Raw genomic sequence first — 21284 nt, forward strand, 5'->3', positions numbered from 1 at the left:
CTCCCAAATCATCCCCCCTCCCCTCCCACAGAGTCCAAAAGGCTGTTCTATACATCTGTGTCTCTTTTGCTGTCTCGCATACAGGGTTATTGTTACCATCTTTCTAAATTCCATATATATGCATTAGTATACTGTATTGGTGTTTTTCTTTCTGGCTTACTTCACTCTGTATAATCAGCTCCAGTTTCATCCACCTCATTAGAACTGATTCAAATGTATTCTTTTTAATGGCTGAGTAATACTCCATTGTGTATATGTACCACAGCTTTCTTATCCATTCGTCTGCTGAAGGACATCTAGGTTGCTTCCATCACTTTCAATGTGTTCCTTTGACTATTTGAATTTTAGTAGAATAATTTTAATCAACTAGGATAAAATCATTCAAAGAACATGTGTTCAGAGCACACTACTTATAACACAGAGGTACTAAACTATGTTATAGAAAAACAGCCACTGTTAAGGAGCTCTGTTTATTATAAGATATTCCATTTTTTTGGACACTATTTAAATCATCAGATAGATATGACTGTGAAAACAGTACAGTCAACAGATAAAGAAGGCTAGATATATCAGAAGATGAGATGGTTGGATGGCATCATTAACTCAATGGACATGAGTTTGAGCAGCTCCAAGAGACAGTGAAGGACAGGGATGCCTGGCTTGCTGCAGTCCATAAGGTCACAAAGAATCAGACATGACTGAGCAACTGAAGAACAACAACAGACATATCAGGATACCATCTGGAGGAATACAATTTGATGAAGTTCATAGTCCATGCAAAAATGTATGGCTAATTTTTGTTTCCTAAATGTCATGGACATGAAGGGAAACATTTTATCATGAATACCGTCAATTCAAACCATATGTCAATAGTTTATAGCTCCTCTAAGACAAAAATATTTGTTTCATATCGCTTTAATCAAAAAGACACAGATGTATAGAACAGTCTTTTGGACTCTGTGGGAGGGAGAGAGGGTGGGATAATTTGGGAGAATGGCATTGAAACATGTATAATATCATATATGAAACGAATCGCCAGTCCAAGTTCAATGCAGGATACTGGTTGCTTGGGGCTGGTGCACTGGGACGACACAGAGGGATGGTACGGGGAGGGAGAAAGGTGGGGGGTTCAGGATGGGGAACACGTGTACACCCATGGCAGATTCATGTTGATGTATGGCAAAACCAATACAATATTGTAAAGTAATTAACCTCCAATTAAAATAAATAAATTTATTAAAAAATAAAAAATAATAATAATTTCTAGGCTTGTTAATTATTTATATTGAATTCAAATAGAGAATAATAAGGTATTAGCATACTAAATTCTTATAAAAAAATAAACAGCGACATCTTCTTTGGCTATCAGTGAGTCATTTCAATACTTGCAAGTAAGTGGCATAAATGTTAAATGTCCTGTCAGTATCTCAAAAAGATTATTCTTAGTATTTCCCATTGTTTAAGAAAATGACATCTAAGAAATTAAGTTACTGATAGAAGATTTCCTCTTTATAAATATTGAATTGTATAACATATATAAACAATTCTTGCCTATAAAATTAATAATTTTCAATGTATAATTATCATTTTATATAAACTAGGAGTCTACTTATTTTATCTGAATATTTTAATCCTATTTTTACTACTAAATGTCTATGCAGTTGATAATGCATGTTCAGTGGTTGTAATTGGTGTGATTTATAATTATGCATATCCAGATTAAATAAGACAAATGGCAGGGCTGGTAACGGCATCATATTTAAGAATGTAAATATATTTTAAAAATCTATTTAAAAGTATAATTGTAAAAAGGGAATGAGAGCTATTTTAAAATCTTTTCTAGGTATAAATAATCACATTTACCAAAGGGTATTACAGAAATCACATAAGCAAAAGATATTACAAAGTATTATTTAGAGAAACAATTGGAACTCAGACTTCTTAATAACTACTTGCTACTGCTGGCCAAATACAAAATGAGTGTAATCTACCATGATTAATTGCTTATGTTTTTTTCCAAACTGTATAATTGAGAAAGAGTGTAATCAATGATATAAATGTAACTCTAATATATTTTTCATACACAGCCTTAATGGCTTTTATTCCCTCCAACTTTTCCTATCCATAAGAGCAAACTATATTTGCAAAAGATTGGTTTCTATTATTGCTCTGATCCCAGGTGACTTGTAAGTGAATTTTTTATCACATCAAGCATAGAAATATATTTTAAGATGAAACTATATTTTACTTCACTATTCTTAATGGATTAATGTGGGAAATGAGCTTTACAATAATGCACTAAAGAAATGGAAGATCTTGATAGTATATCTTAATAAAAAACACAAATTAAATAAATGATCTGATTTCCTCTACTTCTGATCTGCTGCAGGGAAAGGTTGGCCGGGGAGCTTCTGCCCTTCGAATTGATGCACCTTTCCCACCATCCTTCAACACAATTCTAGGGGTCTGCCTGGAATACCACTCAGGAGCCACTGACATCAGGCGAATGACCTTCATCACCTCCAGTCCTCTCTTAAAATTTCCATTAAAGGAGGCCAAAAGCTGCCTCAGAGTCTGTTAGCAGTTCCCACCTGAAAGGCACCCAATTTTCATTTACAATTTGTTAGTCATTTGTGATGTGTTTTTCATCAGTGCTCTTCCTTCCATTTCCAATTCCTTCAGTGTCTTTTCTCCACCTGCTCAGAAAACTTCAGCTGATCAGAAAAGTTAAGTTGATACTGAGAAAAGTTTAATTCACTTCTACTTTTATCCTTTAAGAGTCCTTTTCTTTCTGGCTAATATGTGATGAAACTATATTCCCCACAACAACAAATCTCCTCTTCCTGTGATTGATAAATTCACAATCATACTAGAATACTTGCTTAACATTAAAAAGTTGGTAGAAATCTGTGTTATCAGGGAAGACTTCTCAAATGTGTCATCCTTTTCTCCAAAATAAACCTGTATGATTCTTTTATCTCCTATAGTCTTCCATAAATATAGAAGACACATAAAGAATTATTTCAAAATTTAGTGTTTTCATATTTCAGGGCAAGAAGGGAAAGCTACAAGAACATTGGTATAAACACATATATGTTATTGTTGTAACCAGTATATCTACTGATCTAGGTAGAAAACAATCTTAATTCATGACTGAAACTCCTATTGTAAAGTATTTACAAAATAAAAAAGCCACTGGTTTGTACAAAAATAATCTCTGCTCTTATGACAGCAAACATAAAATTTATGATGACTCTCAACTGTAAGGCTCTAAATCCTGTACTCAAAGTCAGTTGTGCTTTTCAACCAATGATCTCCAAGTGCTTTACTAATAAGGGTTATTGAAAGTATTTCACACAAGAGCAAATACATACAAGTGACTTATCAAAGTCATGGAGTAAATTCCAAACCAACTCATGAATTAAACTATCTACCTCTCTCTGTGTCTGTCTGTCTCTCTCTGTATCCCTCTATACATATATTTTTAAATTTAGTTCTATATATTTAGCTGAATGTTCACATTACAATGGCTACTTTCTCATTTAAAAAAAAAAATTAGGGTCTATTTATAACTGTCATAAAATCACAGCATATGGTTCAGTTCAGTTGCTCAATCAAATCCAACTATTTGCAACCCCAGGACTGCAGCATGCCAGGCTTCCCTGTCCATCACCAACTCCTGGAGGTTGCTCAAACTCATGTCCGTCGAGTTGGTGATACCATCCAACCATCTCATCCTCTGTCGTCCACTTCTTCTCCCGCCTTCAATCTTTCCCAGAATCAGGGTCTTTTCCAGTGAGTCAGTTCTTTGCATCAGGTGGCCAAAGTATTGAGGCTTCAGGTTCAGCCTCAGTCCTTCCAATGAATATGCAGGACTGATTTCCTTTAGGATTGACTGGTTTGATCTCCTTGCAGTTCAAGGGATTCTCACGAGTTTTCTCCAACACTACAGCATAAAATCACAACATATGGTTACTTCTCCATTATAAAGACCATAAATGTATATCAATACATTACTCAATTGTCTCATGTTAATAACATTTCATTAAAACATGTACGATTCTGCTTCAGTATATGGGTAGTGAAATCAGTTGCGACATACTAAATGGAAAAAAGAAAATGCAGGGGTTATGTCTAAACTGACAATGTTTTAAGTATTGCTATCTCCCTTGAAACCTTTAAAAACTTTGGTGTTTGGAGCTGAAAATATTTGCATTCTGGAGAGGCATAATCAGCCAAACAGAACGTTTAAATGGCAGTGTAAAGGGAGGATGTGAGTGCAGCAGCTCACTGGTCAGCTTTTGTTCACGGGCTTGTTGCCCTTCCTTTCTCATTTCTGTGATGGTTAGATGAGGAATCATCTCGTGGACAAAAGAAATAAAACTCCTCTTTCTTTCTAAGCCTGCATTTTTCCTGGCTACGTCATCCCTGTGAGGGAAGTGCCATTTACATGTGTTTGGCAGTAGGTTTATCTTTAGTTCAAATCCTCCGGGCTAATAACTATAATTCAGCCAAGGACCATGGTTCTGCTTGTTTGACGGTACATACCATATTGTACCATTACTAGCACTATTCATGTCTGCCTCTTTGTGAGAAGGAATCGCTTTTATCCCCTGTTGTTATCCTCAGGGCCCTGTAAGGTGGCACTCAGTGGGAGTTTGAAAACGAATAAAAAAGCAAGTAGAATAAAGTATAATCACAATTTACATTTGCTCATCATGTCCACTTTGGATCTATTTTCCTCAATAACACCTCCAAGGATTGCAAAGACTAGAAGAGTACTCTTTTGGGCCATCTCTGATGCTTAATCCACACATGTGGGAAGAAGCAGCTTAATATACCATGACAATGTATACTCTTTCTTTAAAAAAAATAAAAAATACAAACCAAATGCAAACCCTAAAGCTGCAACCAGTGTAGATATTTCATATATGCAATGCTAGAGGAAAAAAACCTCACATTTATCCATGCAGAAATCTACTGTATATTTGGTCATGACTTCATTTCATTATAGTACAAGTAAATGCATATCTTGCTTTTTCTTGCTCTTTTAATCCTGAAGTTGAGGGAACTCTTCTTCTAACCTTCTGTAGGGTGACCAGGCAGCAGATAACCCCAGAATCACATTTCATAACACAACTCCAGGAACCCAGTGGCCACGCAAACACACAAAACTCTTCCTTGTTATTAGTTTCAGGACCTCTGGGACACTAATTCATCATTGCCCTCTCTCATCACTCTATCCATTATGCCTGTCTATATAGCTCACGTGGAGCGAAGAATGACACAGACTCCCACTAAAGCAATAGCAGGAGATTACCAACACAATCGCTTTCCGTGTGGGTAGGGAATTTTCTATACCCGCAGAAATGACTACAATCTGCTTCTGAAATATCCTTGTTGCTGCAGCCTTTTAGAGCTGCTACATAAGTGAGATTAGTAATATTAATCTATTCTTTGGTGAGGAAAGATATTGTATGTGGAAAATTAAATAGGACCATTCATTTCAGAATTGAAATGCTAAGCTAAAACCTTCTTTTGCAGCCTCATCTTTTTTCCAGAGTGTGGTACACATGTCAGTGTTATAGGAGAGCATCCTGGCTCTCTTTCCTTTGTTTGGATTCAGTTTTACAAACAACCATAGTATCCATTTCCTCGGCTTACAAAATTTGTGAACAAGCAAGGCAAAGAGAACCAGCCATTTTTATTCTTCCTTCAAAATGCATGAAAATATCAGCTGCCTTTTCCATGCTCCCATATAAAACATCAGTGGGCTGATAGGAAGCAAATGAGTGCATCTAGTTAACCAGTTAATAGAAGGTTTGGGTTGTGGATTTTGTGGGGGGTTTTATTTGTTTGTTTGTTTACGTTCTCATGAGTTAACTTGCAAAATTCAGAGATTACCAACTAGTCTTTGAATGAACTCGAAATGTACTTTTGTCTCTCACAAATACCAGAGGCTTTGTGCTAACAAAGATTTTTCTCTGCACACAGATTTTCATCCCTTAAAATGAATGGTAATAAGTAGAGGCTGAAGAACAAGCCACTCTTGGATTTTTTGAGACAGAAGCCGAGCGCCATCTGCTGGTATCATGCCTCCATGACATCCTAGCATCTTGTAATTCAGAAAAGAATTAAAGGGCTGTAATGTTTTGCATTGTTCTTCTCAGGAGCGAAAACCAGTCTTGACTTAAGCGAAACTTTCTGAACATTAACTTCATATCTGGAGAAATAAAACACTAAGTGCAATAATCCCAAGACACAGCACATTTCTAGATCACTGAATCTGTTCTACTGCAGTTCAGCTATTTGGAAGTTGCATTCTCTGAATTTCCTTTGAGGAGTAGGCAGTCCGGGTACATAGTGTACTGTTAGCCGCTCAGTCGTGTCTGACTCTGTTCGACCCCATGGACTGTAGCCCGCCAGGCTCCTCTGTCCGTGGAATTCTCCAGGCAAGAATACAGGAATGGGTTGCCATTTCCTTCTCCAGGGTATAGTGGGAAGGAAAAACACATTTCCGGAACCTCCTCCCCATGTAAGTGGATACTTAATAACTCTCACCTTAGGAGCCCATTCTGCACACATTCTTAAATCTCTTTAACTGCATAAGTAAACAAAACATTAGAATGTCACCACTTTATACAGAAAAAACAAATATTCAGAATGCTGTCTCACTGGTACTATTATATCACTTTTCTAATTTTGGTATTTTATCCTTTTACCGATATAGTAGATTTTGCACTGAGAGTCCTGCTGTAATTTTGTGCACTGAATTTTCATTTTCGATATTTTTTTACAGTAAAAGTCTGTTCTTCACGCCAAGCAAAACAACTATACAATAGCTTCGCTTATTCCACATCCATCATGTAGAAGCATGGTTTTCTAAAAATAGACTGTGTAAACTGAAATTTAGGTATTTCCTTATTCCTATGTTAGCAAAAAAAAAAAAATCCTAGATATGTCAATTATATTAAGGAACAGGAACTAAGCAGATAAGTAACTTTTAAATGTGTTAAAAATAAAATATAATTTGTCTTTCAGTAGCATTTCCAAAGAAATTTCTAAATAGGAGGGAAAAAACATAAAAAGTTTTAGATCTCAACAAGAAAATCCATCATTGCAGTGGCTTGCCTTGCTATCATTCTAGAGTCCAAACCTGTCATAATAAATGCAACCATAAATCCATGGCCAGTGACTCTGAACCTATCAGCTTCACAAGGAAGCATTTCCAAACCATAAATATAGGCTGATTGAAAACCAAGGTCAGGTCTTCATGACGATTTATAGAGCTATTTAAGAAAACTGTCTAGGACCTTATCCCTATGAAGAAGAACAATTTCCACAAATGTGAATGCATCTTACATGGAACTATTTGAATAAACAGACACATAATGGAGTTTTTAAGCTATGTCCTCTCCATCTACAGACAAAAGGCAGTGGAGAGAAAGATAAGCAAGTAATTTAAAATGCCACCAGAAGTAAAGATGAAAGAAATGGGACAATAGCACTGTTCAAGGAGAGAGTGAGAGTAAATTTCTACAAAGACATTCTGTACTCTGAGGGTCCGCTCATCCCTGTCCTTTTCAGCTCATGAATTCCTTCTCATATAGCTCAATCATTACTTCCTCCTGGAAGTCTCAACTGACCTCCCCTACTAGGTCAAATTGCCCTATTATATGCTTCGTGGCACCTGCATCTCGACTTCATAGCTTCTATCACAAATGCCATTTTATGTGGTTATTTGATTAATTTTTATCTCGTATCAAATGGTAGGCCTTATAAAGATATCATTCCTGCTTGAATGGCAACATCGTGTCCAGAATTTTTTAAAAAATGGTCTCAATGGATGGATGTTTCATAGGTGAGTGAATTAAAGAAGAAATGAAAAGAATTTGACAGTGATCCAAGTGTACATCTTATTTGGCTTCCTGTTGTTATGTATTATAAGTTGTTATGTATTATAAGTTCTGGCTCCCAATCTACAAGTGAAAAATGGAACATATGAATGACAAATGGACTTGAGCCAAATTCTCAGAAATGTAAAACACCTATCTGAAATTAATTAAGTTCTTGAGGCAGCTTATTAAACAAACTTAGGTCAAGTTGGTAGTATCCCAATATTCCCATGGGTTGTATATTGTTCTTTACAATCTTTTCCCCTACAATAGTATGTCAGATGGCTGGCTTAATTTTTTTTCTTCTTCCTGCTGATATTAGTCAGGATAATACAATTTCTGTTTTAGGTTAAATGTATTGCTAAACTGAACTCAAAACTCTTAAACAGATGAGACACCCTGGTATTTACAGAAAATATTATTTCACAGTCGTAAGCATGGGTAGGATAGTGTAGAACAGTAAAAACTGAAGCATCATTTTTCAAAAGCTGAAAGAATAGGATTAAATGAGGGGGAGGGAAGTACAGCAACTAAAAATTATTACATGAAATATTTTCCAAGATATACTCTCATCTGTGTGTGCTCATAGACATTGGTAGGGATGGAAGATATAGTTATTCCCTTAGGGCACAATCCGAAAAAGTATAAAAGTCATGGGGCTTAAGCAAGGGTCAGCAAACTTTTTCTATAAAAATCCAGATAGTAAAAATGTTACCTTTGTTGGCCATAATATCTCTATTGCAACAACTCAACTCTGCTTTTCTAGTGTGAAAACAGCCATAGACAATACACAAACAAGCAGGTATAGCTGTGTGCCAATACAACAATTTTTACAGAAACAGGCAACCAGTGGATTTGGCCCAGAGGCTAGAATATCAAAAGAAATGAGGCTCTTTCCACTTAGAGTCTCTACAAATGAGAAAAAAAGTAGATATTAACTTGACACCAAAATCTGATCAAAAGGATTCACATTTAACAAATGGGGATGCAGTGTGACATTTCTAAGTGCCCTAATATGCTTTCTACCTCTCATCTTCCATTTTACCCTTCTTTGGCAGAATGTTTCACACCAACCTCCAAGGGATGCCTGAAATAATTTATATTTTTCCCTACTGAAAGTCCTTTGGGTTACTGATTTCCAATTCATTTCCTAAATCTACTTCATATGCTTTTTTGGAAGCCTAATATGCCTGGATTTTGTTTGTTTTGTTTTTCATCTGATCCTCATTAACATTTTGCAACTAATTATATTACGTCAACTGGGCCATCAGTACTTTCCAACTTTAAATTTATCAGACTTGGTGTCTGGTGTATAACTTGGGAGCTTCTCAACATACCATGAAAATAAATAATACTAAAATAAATCCACAGACATGCAACCTTGACTTTTCTGTGCCCATTTCCCAGTGGAGACTTGAGAAACTCAACTGGTTCAAGAGAATTATTTATAAGGCCAACAACCTGGCAAGGTTTTCTAGAAAGGTATAGTCACACATCAAAGATAATGTCACCATGCTGTGGATCTTTGAAGGGGCACATGAAAATGAACCAATGTTCTGAAGTACTGGTAATCAGGCCTTAGAAAGGATCCTAGAAAGACTAGAGGAGAGATAAGAAACAGTTTCTTTTTTTTTTTAATTAATTTTTTTTATTTATTTTTTTACTTTACAATATTGTATTGGTTTTGCCATACATCAACATGCATCCGCCACAGGTGTACACGTGTTCCCCATCCCAAACCCGCCTCCCACCTCCCTCCCCATACCATGCTTCTGGGTCATCCCAGTGCACGAGCCCCAAGCTTCCTGTATCCTGCATTGAACCTGGACTAGTCTTTATAAAATAGATGTTTTGAAAAGTGTTCAATGAATGCTTTATCTTATAAAGAATAGACAGCTTCCCTGGTGGCTCAGCTGGTAAAGAATCTGTCTGAAATGCAGGGGACCCGGGTTCAATCCCTGGGTCAGGAAGATCCCCTGGAGAAGGAAATGGCGACCCACTCCATATTCTTGCCTGGAAATCCATGGACAGAGGAGCCTAGCGGGCTACACTCCATGGAGTCGCAAAGACTTGGACACAACTGAGCGACTAATGCTTTCACTGTCACAAAGAACAGAGGGTCTTTGCAAACATAAATATGGCTTTAATAGACTCAGGAAAGCTGATTAAGGGCTATTAAGAACATTGTGATCTATTCCTCATATTTAAAATGTCAACTCAAAAGAACCCATGTTAAGAGTAAGGAAATTTCTATATATTGCAAAATAGATCCCCCAAATGTCTGCAGAAAAGACTTGATAAGAAACTCTTTTCAGAAAAAAACCTTAATTTCTATCAAATCAACTTCTACTTAATTTCTAATACTAAAAGATTCAATTTCTAATAGTTTACTTCTGTTAACTTCAGTTTTACTCAGAATTGTAATATATGCCACCAAAAACAAACCTGAAATTATTCTGATACGTAACTAAACATTCCCATCTTTTCCAACACATCATACAAAAACAGTATAACTATGAACCAACAATTCTTCAAAACTTTTAACCCCAAGCTCAACAGCTAGGAGGAAAGCAAACCTCAGAGTTATGACTGGGTTTATTATTACAGATTTGGTTTCCAGAATGATTATTTGTCAGCTGTTTCTAGGATGACAATGCATAACAACCATAACATCTCAGTAGAGTGTAAATAGCAAACATACACATCTTGCTAATATATCCCAGATTTCCTCTGCTTCTAAAGTTTCAATTCACATCTGTGTCCAAGTGTCTCTCACTCCAGGAGCCTGGGCAAAGAAATACACCTACCTAGGATACTGCTCTTCTCACAATGCAAGATGGGAGCACAGGATAATGAGCAGAAACACGTAATGTTTCTTCAGCACCAGCACACCAAACGTTTCTTCGTATTTCATTGGAAAAAAGTAAGTCACGTGGCCACAATAAGCTTTAAAGTCAGTGGAGTGAGGCCATATGCTCCACCCAGAGAGAAACCTCGGCAAGAGCATGAAATAATTATAGACAAATAATACCATCTTCCCGAGACTGTATAGAAAATCTATGAAGACAGATTTTCTATGAGCACTCGATGTGAATATAGAATTTTTATGAAAGACTTTTGTGGCAAGCAAATATAAAAACCAGTGCGAGGAAGGCATCAACAAGACAAATTGCCATGAAAGCCTAAGAATTCTGTATTTGATAATGACAACTCCAAGGAGCACAGCAAGCAGAGAGCTGTGGCAGCATGTAATTCCTTCAGCCTCAACTTGTGTACAGAGAGAGGAGAAGAAATGTAATTTCCATTTCACTGGCAAACTTTATGACAGATACGTTTTTTTCATTTGTTTTTTAAGAGAGAAGAAACAAACAAAAATGGTTTGAAAACATTTAAACTGATGACAAATTAAGAGAGCCATTTGGGCATACAAAGACATGTCAAGCTCAATTCAGAACACACGAAATTTGAGGTGATGCTAGATCATTCACTTGGATTTTTCTGAAAATATTTTGAAAAATGAGCATGGCTCATTTAAAGCATGGCTGAGGGCTGAATATGTAAAGGTAGGAATGAGGAGTCTGAGTGCCATAGTTAAAGCTGTGGGCATAGATGATGTCATCAAAGTAAAATATGGGAAGATGATAATAAATCCATAGACAGGGGTCTTGGTGACATCCACTCTTAAAAGTAGAAACAAAGAAAGCTGACAAAAATGAGGAAGGGAAGAAATTATCTGTTATGGACCAAATGTTTGTATCCCCCCAAAATTCATATGTTCAGACCCTTTGGGTCAATGTGATGGCCTTAGGAGGAGGGGCCTTTGGGATGTAATTGGGATGAGATGAGGTCATGAAGGTGGAGCCCTCAATGGGTTTAATGCCCTCTTAGGGCTTCCTTAGTACCTCAGCTGATAAAGAATCTGCCTGCAATACAGGAGAGCCTGGTTCAACCCCTGGGTTGGGAAGATCCCCTGGAGAAGGCAATGGCTACCCACTCCAGTATTCTAGCCTGGAGAATTCCAAAGACTGTACAATCCACTGGGCTGCAAACAGTCGGACACAACTGAGTGACTTTCACTTTCACTTTAGGAGTTACAAGGTGGCACTAGTGGTAAAGAACCCACCTGCCAAAGTGGAAGACGTAAGAGATGTGGGTCCAATCCCTAGGTCTGGAAGATCCCATGGAGGAGAAAATGGCAGCCCACTCCAATATTCTTGCCTAGAAAATTCCAAGGACTGAGGAGCCTGATGGACTACAGTCCATGGGGTGGCAAAGAGTCAGAAATGACTGAAGTGACTTAGCACACACACATAGGAGTTGCAAGAGGGCTTCCCCTCCCCATACTCACCATGTGAAGAACCAACAAGAAGCTGAAAATCTGCAACCCAAAGGAGATCCCTCATCGGAACTTGACCATGCTGCCATCCTGATCTTGAACGTCAAGCTTCCATAACAGTGAGGAATAAATTTATGTTGTTTATAAGCCATCCAGCCACAATGATACACTGTTATAACAGCTGCAACTAAGACATCATTCAATCAAGTGTGTCCTAAAAGAAGGTACTTGTGAGGCAGCCTAGGAAATAGGATCAAGTACAGGCTATAGCATCAGATAGACCTGGGTCCTAAAATCTAACACTATCTAATCCTGAGACACCAGAGAAGGGACCTCTCTGAGCTTCTCTCTCTACACAAATAACATGGACCTAACAATATCTACTTAACAGTGAAATTTACACATATATTTCCTTGTCTTCCAACATTTCTCCCTTCTCATTTTCCTTCCAACTCCTGTTATTCTTTCACTTCAGTTCAGTCACTCAGTCGAGTCCAACTCTTTGCGACCCCATGAATCACAGCACACCAGGCCTCCCTATCCATCACAGGCAGCCCACCCTGTGGGCCCACCCAAACTCATGTGTATCGTGTCGGTGATGCCATCCAGCCATCTCATCCTCTGTGGTCCCTTCTCCTCCTGCCCCCAATCCCTCCCAGCATCAGAGTCTTTTCCAATGAGTCAACTCTCCGCATGAGGTGGCCAAAATATTGGCGTTTCAGCCTCAGCATCGGTCCTTCCAGTGAACACCCAGGACTGGTCTCCTTTAGGATGGACTGGTTGGATCTCCTTGCAGTCCAAGGGACTCTCGAGAGTCTTCTCCAACACCACAGTTCAAAAGGATCAATTCTTCGGCGCTCAGCTTTCTTCACAGTTCAACTCTCACATCCATACATGACCACTGGAAAACACCATAGCCTTGACTAGATGGACCTTTGCTGGCAAAGCAATGTCTCTGCTTTTCAATATGCTATCTAGGTTGGTCATAACTTTCCTTCCAAGGAGTAAGTGTCTTTTCATTTCATGGCTGCAATCACCATCTGCAGTGATTTTGGAGCCCACAAAAATAAAGTCTGACACTGTTTCCACTGTTTCCCCATCTATTTGCCATGAAGTGATGGGACCAGATGCCATGATCTTAGTTTTCTGAATGTTGAGCTTTAAGCCAACTTTTTCACTCTCCTCTTTCACTTTCATCAAGAGGCTTTTTAGTTCCTCTTCACCTTCTGCCATAAGGGTGGTGTCATCTGCATATCTGAGGTTATTGATATTTCTCCCAAAATCTTGATTCCAACTTGTGCTACTTCCAGCCCAGCGTTTCTCATGATGTACTCTACATATAAGTTAAATAAGCAGGGTGACAATATACAGCCTTGACGTACTCAGGTATCCATTAAATTGAAAGCCTTCCCTAAATCTCAATCTGAATTTTGTGACCTGTTATTCTCTTTCAGAGTACTCCATAAGGCACCTATCTTCATTTACTTATCTACATTTATGTGTCATGTCTGTCTTCCCTTTTAGCCAGTCAAGAGTGAAATTTGTACCATTTTCTGATACCACCTCCTTCTCAAGATATGACCCCATTTATTACTCTAGAAATCAGTGTGATCAGATACAAATCCTCTCACCTTCTTCCCTCCTAAAGAAAGACATTTTCACCTCCTTTCCTCCTAAAGAAAGTTTCTTTTAATCCAGATTAATGTCTCCCATTCTTCACACTTGCTCTTTATATTGCCTGAATCACAGCCTCCCACCCCCACACTCTGCCCTCTCTATCTCATTTTCAGCTTCTCTTATTCTCTTCTGGGTACTTCTACATAGAGTAAAAATATGCCAAGTCTTTTTCATCTTCATAGAATTTCTCCCTCCAGTTTCCTTTCATCCAGCTGTATGTGTACCCCTTTTTTTCATTTGCATAACTCCACTCCTCTCTAGAATAATCAAGAATTACTGTACCTACTTTTCAACAGTGAGGTTCCATCCAAAACAGCATAATGAAACTGCTCTGGAAAAAATCACCAATAATTTCTTGTTTAAAGCAAAAATATAAATCTTTCATTTAGCTTTTTTAACCATATAGGAATATTTGATAGTTAAGCATCCTATTTTTGAAACTCTGTTTCACTTGGCTTCTCTCTCCCATTTTCTCCATCTCTGACAGTTCCCTTTGCTAATTTATCTTTTTCTAGTTTTTCTTTGGGGCTTCCCATGTGGCACTAGAGGTAAGGAACCTGCCTGCCAATACAGGGTTCAGCCCCTGGGTAGGAAAGATCCCATGGAGTAGGAAATAGCAACCCACTCCAGTAATCCTGTCCAAGAAACCCATGAACAGAGGGAGCCTGGCAGGCTACAGTTCATACTGTCACAAAGAGTTGGATACAACTAAAGTGACTTAGCACACATCCACTTTTCTTTAGTATTGATAATGACCAGAGTTCTGCTGCTTATGTATACCTGTGGCGGATTCATTTTGATGTTTGGCAAAACTAATACAATTATGTAAAGTTTAAAAATAAAATAAAATTAAAAAAAAAAAGAAAGTGAAAGTCAAAAAAAAAAAAAAAAGAATCTTAAGGTAATCTTATTTTTAAAGATTCTTTCTGAATGACACTGTGGTATCCAAGACACAAGATAAGTCATGGAAGAGTTCCCAAGGAAGGAATGAAGCTAGAACTGCTGTCCAGACATTGTACATAAATCTACAGCCTGTCCTTTCTCTGTTCTTAATACTTACCAAGGATATGGTTTACAATCTTCATGCAAAAAACAATACCCCACATTCATAATTATAAACGTTACTACAACATAGATCTAATACCTAGACCCAGTGTCTAATAGATACATGTACATAGTTGACTCAAAAACAATATATCCAAAATGAACTCAACCAATTTTCTACAAAGTTTATTCTACCTCCAATATACTCTATCTTAATAAATGGGCCACCACTTCTCTAGGAAGTAAAATTAAAAAGTTGAGAGTCAATCTAGACTTCTATTTCCCACTCCCTTTATACTTCTAACCAATCACAAGCCAAGTTTGTTTGACTTCACTGGTATCTCTTATGCTTGACTATGCTTTTGCATGTGTACATACATTATTCACTCAGTCATGTCCGACTCTGTGCAACCTTATGGACTGTAGCCTGCCAGGCTCCAATGTCCATGTAATTCTCCAGGCAAGAATACTGGAGTGAGTGGCTATTCCATTCTCTAGGGGATCTTCCTGACCGAGAGATTGAAGCCAGGTCTTCTGCATTGCAGACAGATTGTTTATCACTGGGCCACCAGGAAAATGTTTGACTATGCTAGACGTAGGCTATTTTTGCTGGCCCACCCAAAATTTAAGAACCATCACCTACAAAGCCATAGGTTAAAAGTATTTAACATTGTGTAGCAAGAAGCCATTAGATTTGGCATAAAAAGGGTCACCAAAAGAAAATCTTCAATTAATTGTTGGAATTACATTCCAGATTTTAGTAAATACCATGGGCATAAATCATTCTTCAAGGGCATTGTGTATCTCTGTAGACAAAGAAATATGGTAGCCCAAAACTATTTAAAATGATTATGTTTTTAACTTTGTATATAAGAACTAAACAATAATAATGTATAATCTCAGTTTTAGACTTTTAAAGACCCTATTCCAGATAAATTTTTCCAATTAGACTTGTGTATGCATAACATCTATAAATGCTAATTTATTCAGATTTATAACACATGATAACTAAGGCCAAATATAAACTGTAAAATTTAAGCTTATGTATTCTAAGACTTCTTTAGAGCTACTAATAAGCGAATCCAGTTGCTGCTATTATTGTTCCAGTACTTTTTATGGGCCAGGAAGTTTGCTATACATGGATTATTTTCCTTAATCCCTACAAAATCTTGCCTAATGGCTCTTATTTTATTACTATTATCTTATAAAGATGAGGAAATTTAGGCTCAGAGAGGAAGCCAGAGATTTCCTCAATATATATTTGATGTGAAGTTCTAACAATTCTGCATCTATCAATACAATATTGCTCACATATATTTTGAATAGTCATTTACCTAACTCACTTTATATTGGCTTTACCATCTTAGCATAATTAAACAGTGTTGATTTTTAAACTATTTATAGTTCTTATTTTGATTAATACATGCTAGCTTTTATCTTTTAATTGTCTCCTTTATTGCCTCCTCATTGTTAAAATTAGTTAAATTTTGCTATGTATATTACTATGCTACTCATTTTTGGGGTATCCACTATTCAAGTTTAATAAAATGTAGACTCCAAATAAGCAGAGACATTATGGACTACATAAACCTAAAGGGCTTTTTCACAGCAAAGGAAACAATCAACAGTGAAAGACAACCTACTGGTTCAGAGAAAATATTTGCAAATGATATGTCTGATAAGGAGTTAACATTCAAAATATAAAAAGAACTCATACATCAAAAAATCAAACAACCCAATGGAAAAATGGGCAGAAGACTTAAATAGACATTTCTCCAAAGAAGATATACAGATGGCCAACAGGTACATGAAAAGAGTCTAAACATCAACAATCATCAGGGAAATTCAAATCCAAACCACAATGAGGTATCACCTTATACCTGTCAGAATGGCCATTATCAAAAAGACAAAAAATAACGAGGGTTGGCAAGGATGTGGAGAAAAGGAAACCCTTGTGCACCTTTGGTGGATATGTAAATTGGCAGAGCCACTACGGGAAATAGTACAGAGGTTCCACAAAAAATTAAAAATAGACCTAACATATTATCCAGCAATACCATGCCTGAGTATTTATCCAAAGAAAACAAAAACACTAATTAGACAAGTTATATGCAACCCTCTGTTCACTGCAACGTTATTTACAATAGTAAATAATAAGTCAAGATATGGGAGCAAACTAAGTGCTCCTCAATAGATGAATAGACAAAGATGATGTGGCGTATATATACACATACATACCCTGGAATACTACTCGGTCATAAACAATGAAATCTTGCCGTTTGAGACAACATTGATGGACCTAGAGGGTATTATGCTGAGTGAAAAATGTTAGAGAAAGAGACAAAGAAAAATAGATATTGTACGATTTTACTTATATATGAGATCAGATCAGATCAGTCGCTCAGTCGTGTCCAACTCTTTGCAACCCCATGAATCGCAGCACGCCAGGCCTCCCTGTCCATCAACAACTCCCGGAGTTCACTGAGACTCACGTCCATCGTGTCAGTGATGCCATCCAGCCATCTCATCCTCTGTCGTTCCCTTCTCCTCCTGCCCCCAGTCCCTCCCAGCATCAGAGTTTTTTCCAATGAGTCAACTCTTCGCATGAGGTGGCCAAAGTACTGGAGTTTCAGCTTTAGCATCATTCCTTCCAAAGAAATCCCAGGCCTGATCTCCTTCAGAATGGACTGGTTGGATCTCCTTACAGTCCAAGGGACTCTCAAGAGTCTTCTCCAACACCACAGTTCAAAAGCATCAATTCTTCGGGGCTCAGCCTTCTTCACAGTCCAACTCTCACATCCACTTATATATAGAATCTTTTAAAAAAAAAATGAACAACTGTAACAAAACAGAAACAGAGTTACCGATACAGAGAACAAACAGGTATTTGCCAGAGGGCAGAGAACTCAAAGCAGGCAAAAAAAAAAATAGGTGAGAGAGATTAAGAGGTACAAAACCCATTGCAAAATAAATGAGTCAGAGTATGAAAAGAATAGTGTGGGAAATACAGTCAATAACTATGTAATATCTTTATATGTTGACACATTGTAACTAGACTTATCTTGATCAGCTTGAAATATACAGAAATAGTGATTTTTTTTATATTATGTAACAGGAAATAACATAGTGTTGTAGGTCAAATATATTTCAGAAACAAACTCATACAAAAAGAGATCAGAGGTGGTTATCAGAGGTGGGACAGAGGCAACTGGATGAAAGTTAGTCAAAATGTACAAATTTCTACCTATAAGATAAGTTCTAAGGATGTAATGTACAATATGATAAATATAATTAGTACTGCTGGGTGTTATGTCTGTAAACAATTAAAGAATAAATCCTAAGAGATCGCATCACAAGAAAATTTTTTTTTCTATTTTAATTCTGTACCCATATGAGATGATGGATGTTCACTAAATTTACTGTGCTGATCATTTTGATGTATGCAAATCAAATCATTATGCTGTATACCCTAAAGTTTCATGGTGCTGTATGTTAATTATATCTCAATAAAACTGGAAGGCAAGCATAGGACATTGTCATTTTCAATATACTCTAATGAAAATCGAGGCTTGTCCCCAGAAAACACTAACATTTATAGTCTTTAAAGTTATCAGTTAAGTTTTAGCTCTGACTGATAATATCAAATAAGTAGACTGAGATCAATTAGGTAGATAGGTAGGTAGGTAGATAGATACATAGATAGATATGCAAAAATATTTAAAAGCATGGTGATACTAATTTATCTGAATTAATTAAGACAATTTTATTATCCAAATGTTTGTCTCATCCTTACATCAGGTATCAACAGTGATGGATGGCAGTTTCCCTTCAGATCTTTAAAAAATGGAATGAGCAAATATATTAGGTACAATATTTTCTCATAAGTTAAAAGAATGAAAATTCCATGTGGAACTTAATTTCAGGATCACCTTATTATCCATTTTGAGCATCACTCACATTTCTCAATAGCACCTACCCTTACCCTCACATCATTCTTCCCTGTCAAGAAAGTAACCAGCTCCTAAAGACTTCAACTGGTCTTCTTCTGGAAGGATGGGGATTCTTGAAGGGGAATCAACATAACCAAAGTAGCACAAAGAAAAACCCAGTTTCTCTAGCAGGTGTCAGAGTCAGAGATTTGGGGCACTTGCCTAGGTGGAGCTGAGCTGTCTATGAAAGTAAATAGCCTGACACAGCAGTGACTACAAAGTGCTGTGTTTTTTTTCTCTGTTCATTGTAAGGGTTGGAATTTTTCATTTCATACTTCATTTGCACCTGCTGAGTGATGCCACAAACTGGCACTACGTTCCATCTCCTAGCACGTAGAAGTAGCACATTACGTGTAGCAGTGGGACCCACGCCACTCATCAAGGCCCTGGCCTAATCCTTGTTTTGAAGTGTGTAACTCTCTTCCTTTTGCAGTCCTACATGGGTGATAAAAGCAAAGTGCTACAATTTGGTTAATCAGAGTACAAAACAAAAAGTACCCTGCAATTCAGCCTCTCTTAATTATATATATACACCAAAGCTGTAGTTTTCATCAAATGCTCTTTGTCAAGAAAAAGTAATATCCTCTAAAATATGGAGAGTAATTAACAGATACTTGGAAAGTGAGGAATGAGAATCACAGTTTTAAAAGGTTGGCGCTATCCAGGTTCTGACTTGTATGATAAATATTTTTAATTTAAATATTTATCAAACATGCAAACATGATTCGAAAACATGAGCATATTAATGTTCACAACAACCTAACTATATTTAGAAGCCCCACCTTTCAGTTAGGATGTTCTCACATTTGCTAGTAGAGAAGCATGCCTAAATTACTAAACACTGCCTCAAATGTAAGCTTGGTGGAAGATACGTATTATTATTCAAATTAAAGAAAGTCAGGAATGAAAATAGAGAACCCAGGTTTATAAACCACACCTTCAAAGAGATCAAAAGACATCTTTGTACTCCTGAATGACTCCAATTACATCATTTGTAAACTACAAACACTTAAAAATAATAATGATTTACATAAAGAAAAAGTGTTCTGTTCAGAGAATTAAATTTACCTAAAAGTATGTTAATACAGGGCTTCCATGGTGGCTCAGATGGTAAAGAATCCACCTGCAATACGGGAAACCTGGGTTTGATCCCTGCTTTGGGAAGATCCCCTGGAGGAGGGCATGGCAACCCACTCCAGTATTCTTGCCTGAAGAATCCTCATGAACAGAGGAGCCTGGTGGGCTACAGTCCATGGAGTCGCAAAGAGTCAGACATGACTGAGCAACTAAGCACAGCACATGTTAAATGCAATACGCAAAGGATGCTATCAATAGTACTGGGTTGGCCAAAAACTTCATCTGGGTTTTCCCATAAGATGTTATGAAAAACCTGAATGAGCTTTTTGGCCAACCCAATATATGAAATATGTGATTATATAACATGCTGCTTACTGTTATAGAACAGTAGATCATTTCATAAGTAAAAGATGCCTCATGATGAGGTGAGCAAGGATATAGAATAGAATAGAATAGACTTAGAACTTCTGCAAGAAACTCTGAAAGAGAGGCAGGAGAATTAATAAATATAATTCTTTATTCATGTGAAGATGGCCAAGAGATTTGCAATATCTGAAAAACTTAATTATTATGATGTTATAGTGATATGATATTATAATTATTATAGTGACTAAATAGTTGCTAATTCACTGATAATCATGAGGTTTAAGTGAACTTTTTTTTAAAAGTAAATACAAGAAAGCTGCTGAGAGTGCAAATGTCCCTTCACCATTGCATATTAGTATTTTCAATCCTATTGAGAGTGAATCTCAAATCTTTGTGGATGCAAGTTCCAATAAAAGAGTATAGTTAGGTCCTAGGAGCACTGTCGTTAATGAAATATTAGCTAAGTGTTTGGCAAAATGTCATAAAACTCCACCAAATATCGATGATCAATATCAAGGAATTAGAATAAAATAAAATGAATGGACTTAAATAAAATGAATTAAGGAATTAAATATAATGAATGTACAATTTACAATTTGTTCACAGTTGAAACTGATGAATCAGACGTGGGCTCATCATCTTGAAGTCCTTAGGAGAATTATTTTAAGTTGCTGTAAACTGAAAACTAATATCAATAGGTTACCATCTTTAGCTCCATTAACTCATTCATTCTTTCAACAAAGGTTTATTAAAGACCTGCTCTATCTCAGGCATTGAGCTGGTGCCTGCAATAAATAGCTGTATTGACCCTTCCCCGACCCTACCCCCAAGGACTTTACACTCTTAACACACAAGATAAATGGAAACTTGAATCCATTACTGCAGTTTTATAGGCTTCTA

At 36.9% G+C, this 21284-nt stretch overlaps 1 long non-coding RNA gene across 2 annotated transcripts in view; it reads right to left on the reverse strand.

Annotated features, from left to right (window-relative positions):
- Nucleotides 1–1756: 1756 nt before the first annotated feature.
- Nucleotides 1757–21284, reverse strand: part of LOC129633817 (uncharacterized) — a 96350-nt gene continuing 76822 nt past the window's right edge. Inside the window, exon 4 of one of the 2 annotated variants that reach the window (XR_008705315.1) lies at nt 1757–3946. This is a non-coding gene — a long non-coding RNA (uncharacterized LOC129633817). Of the gene's footprint in view, nt 3947–17309; nt 17769–21284 lie in introns of those variants that run through there. The other variant, XR_008705316.1, reaches the window with a different exon arrangement.

Source organism: Bubalus kerabau, chromosome 19, assembly GCF_029407905.1.
Source record: "Bubalus kerabau isolate K-KA32 ecotype Philippines breed swamp buffalo chromosome 19, PCC_UOA_SB_1v2, whole genome shotgun sequence".
NCBI lineage: Eukaryota > Metazoa > Chordata > Mammalia > Artiodactyla > Bovidae > Bubalus > Bubalus kerabau.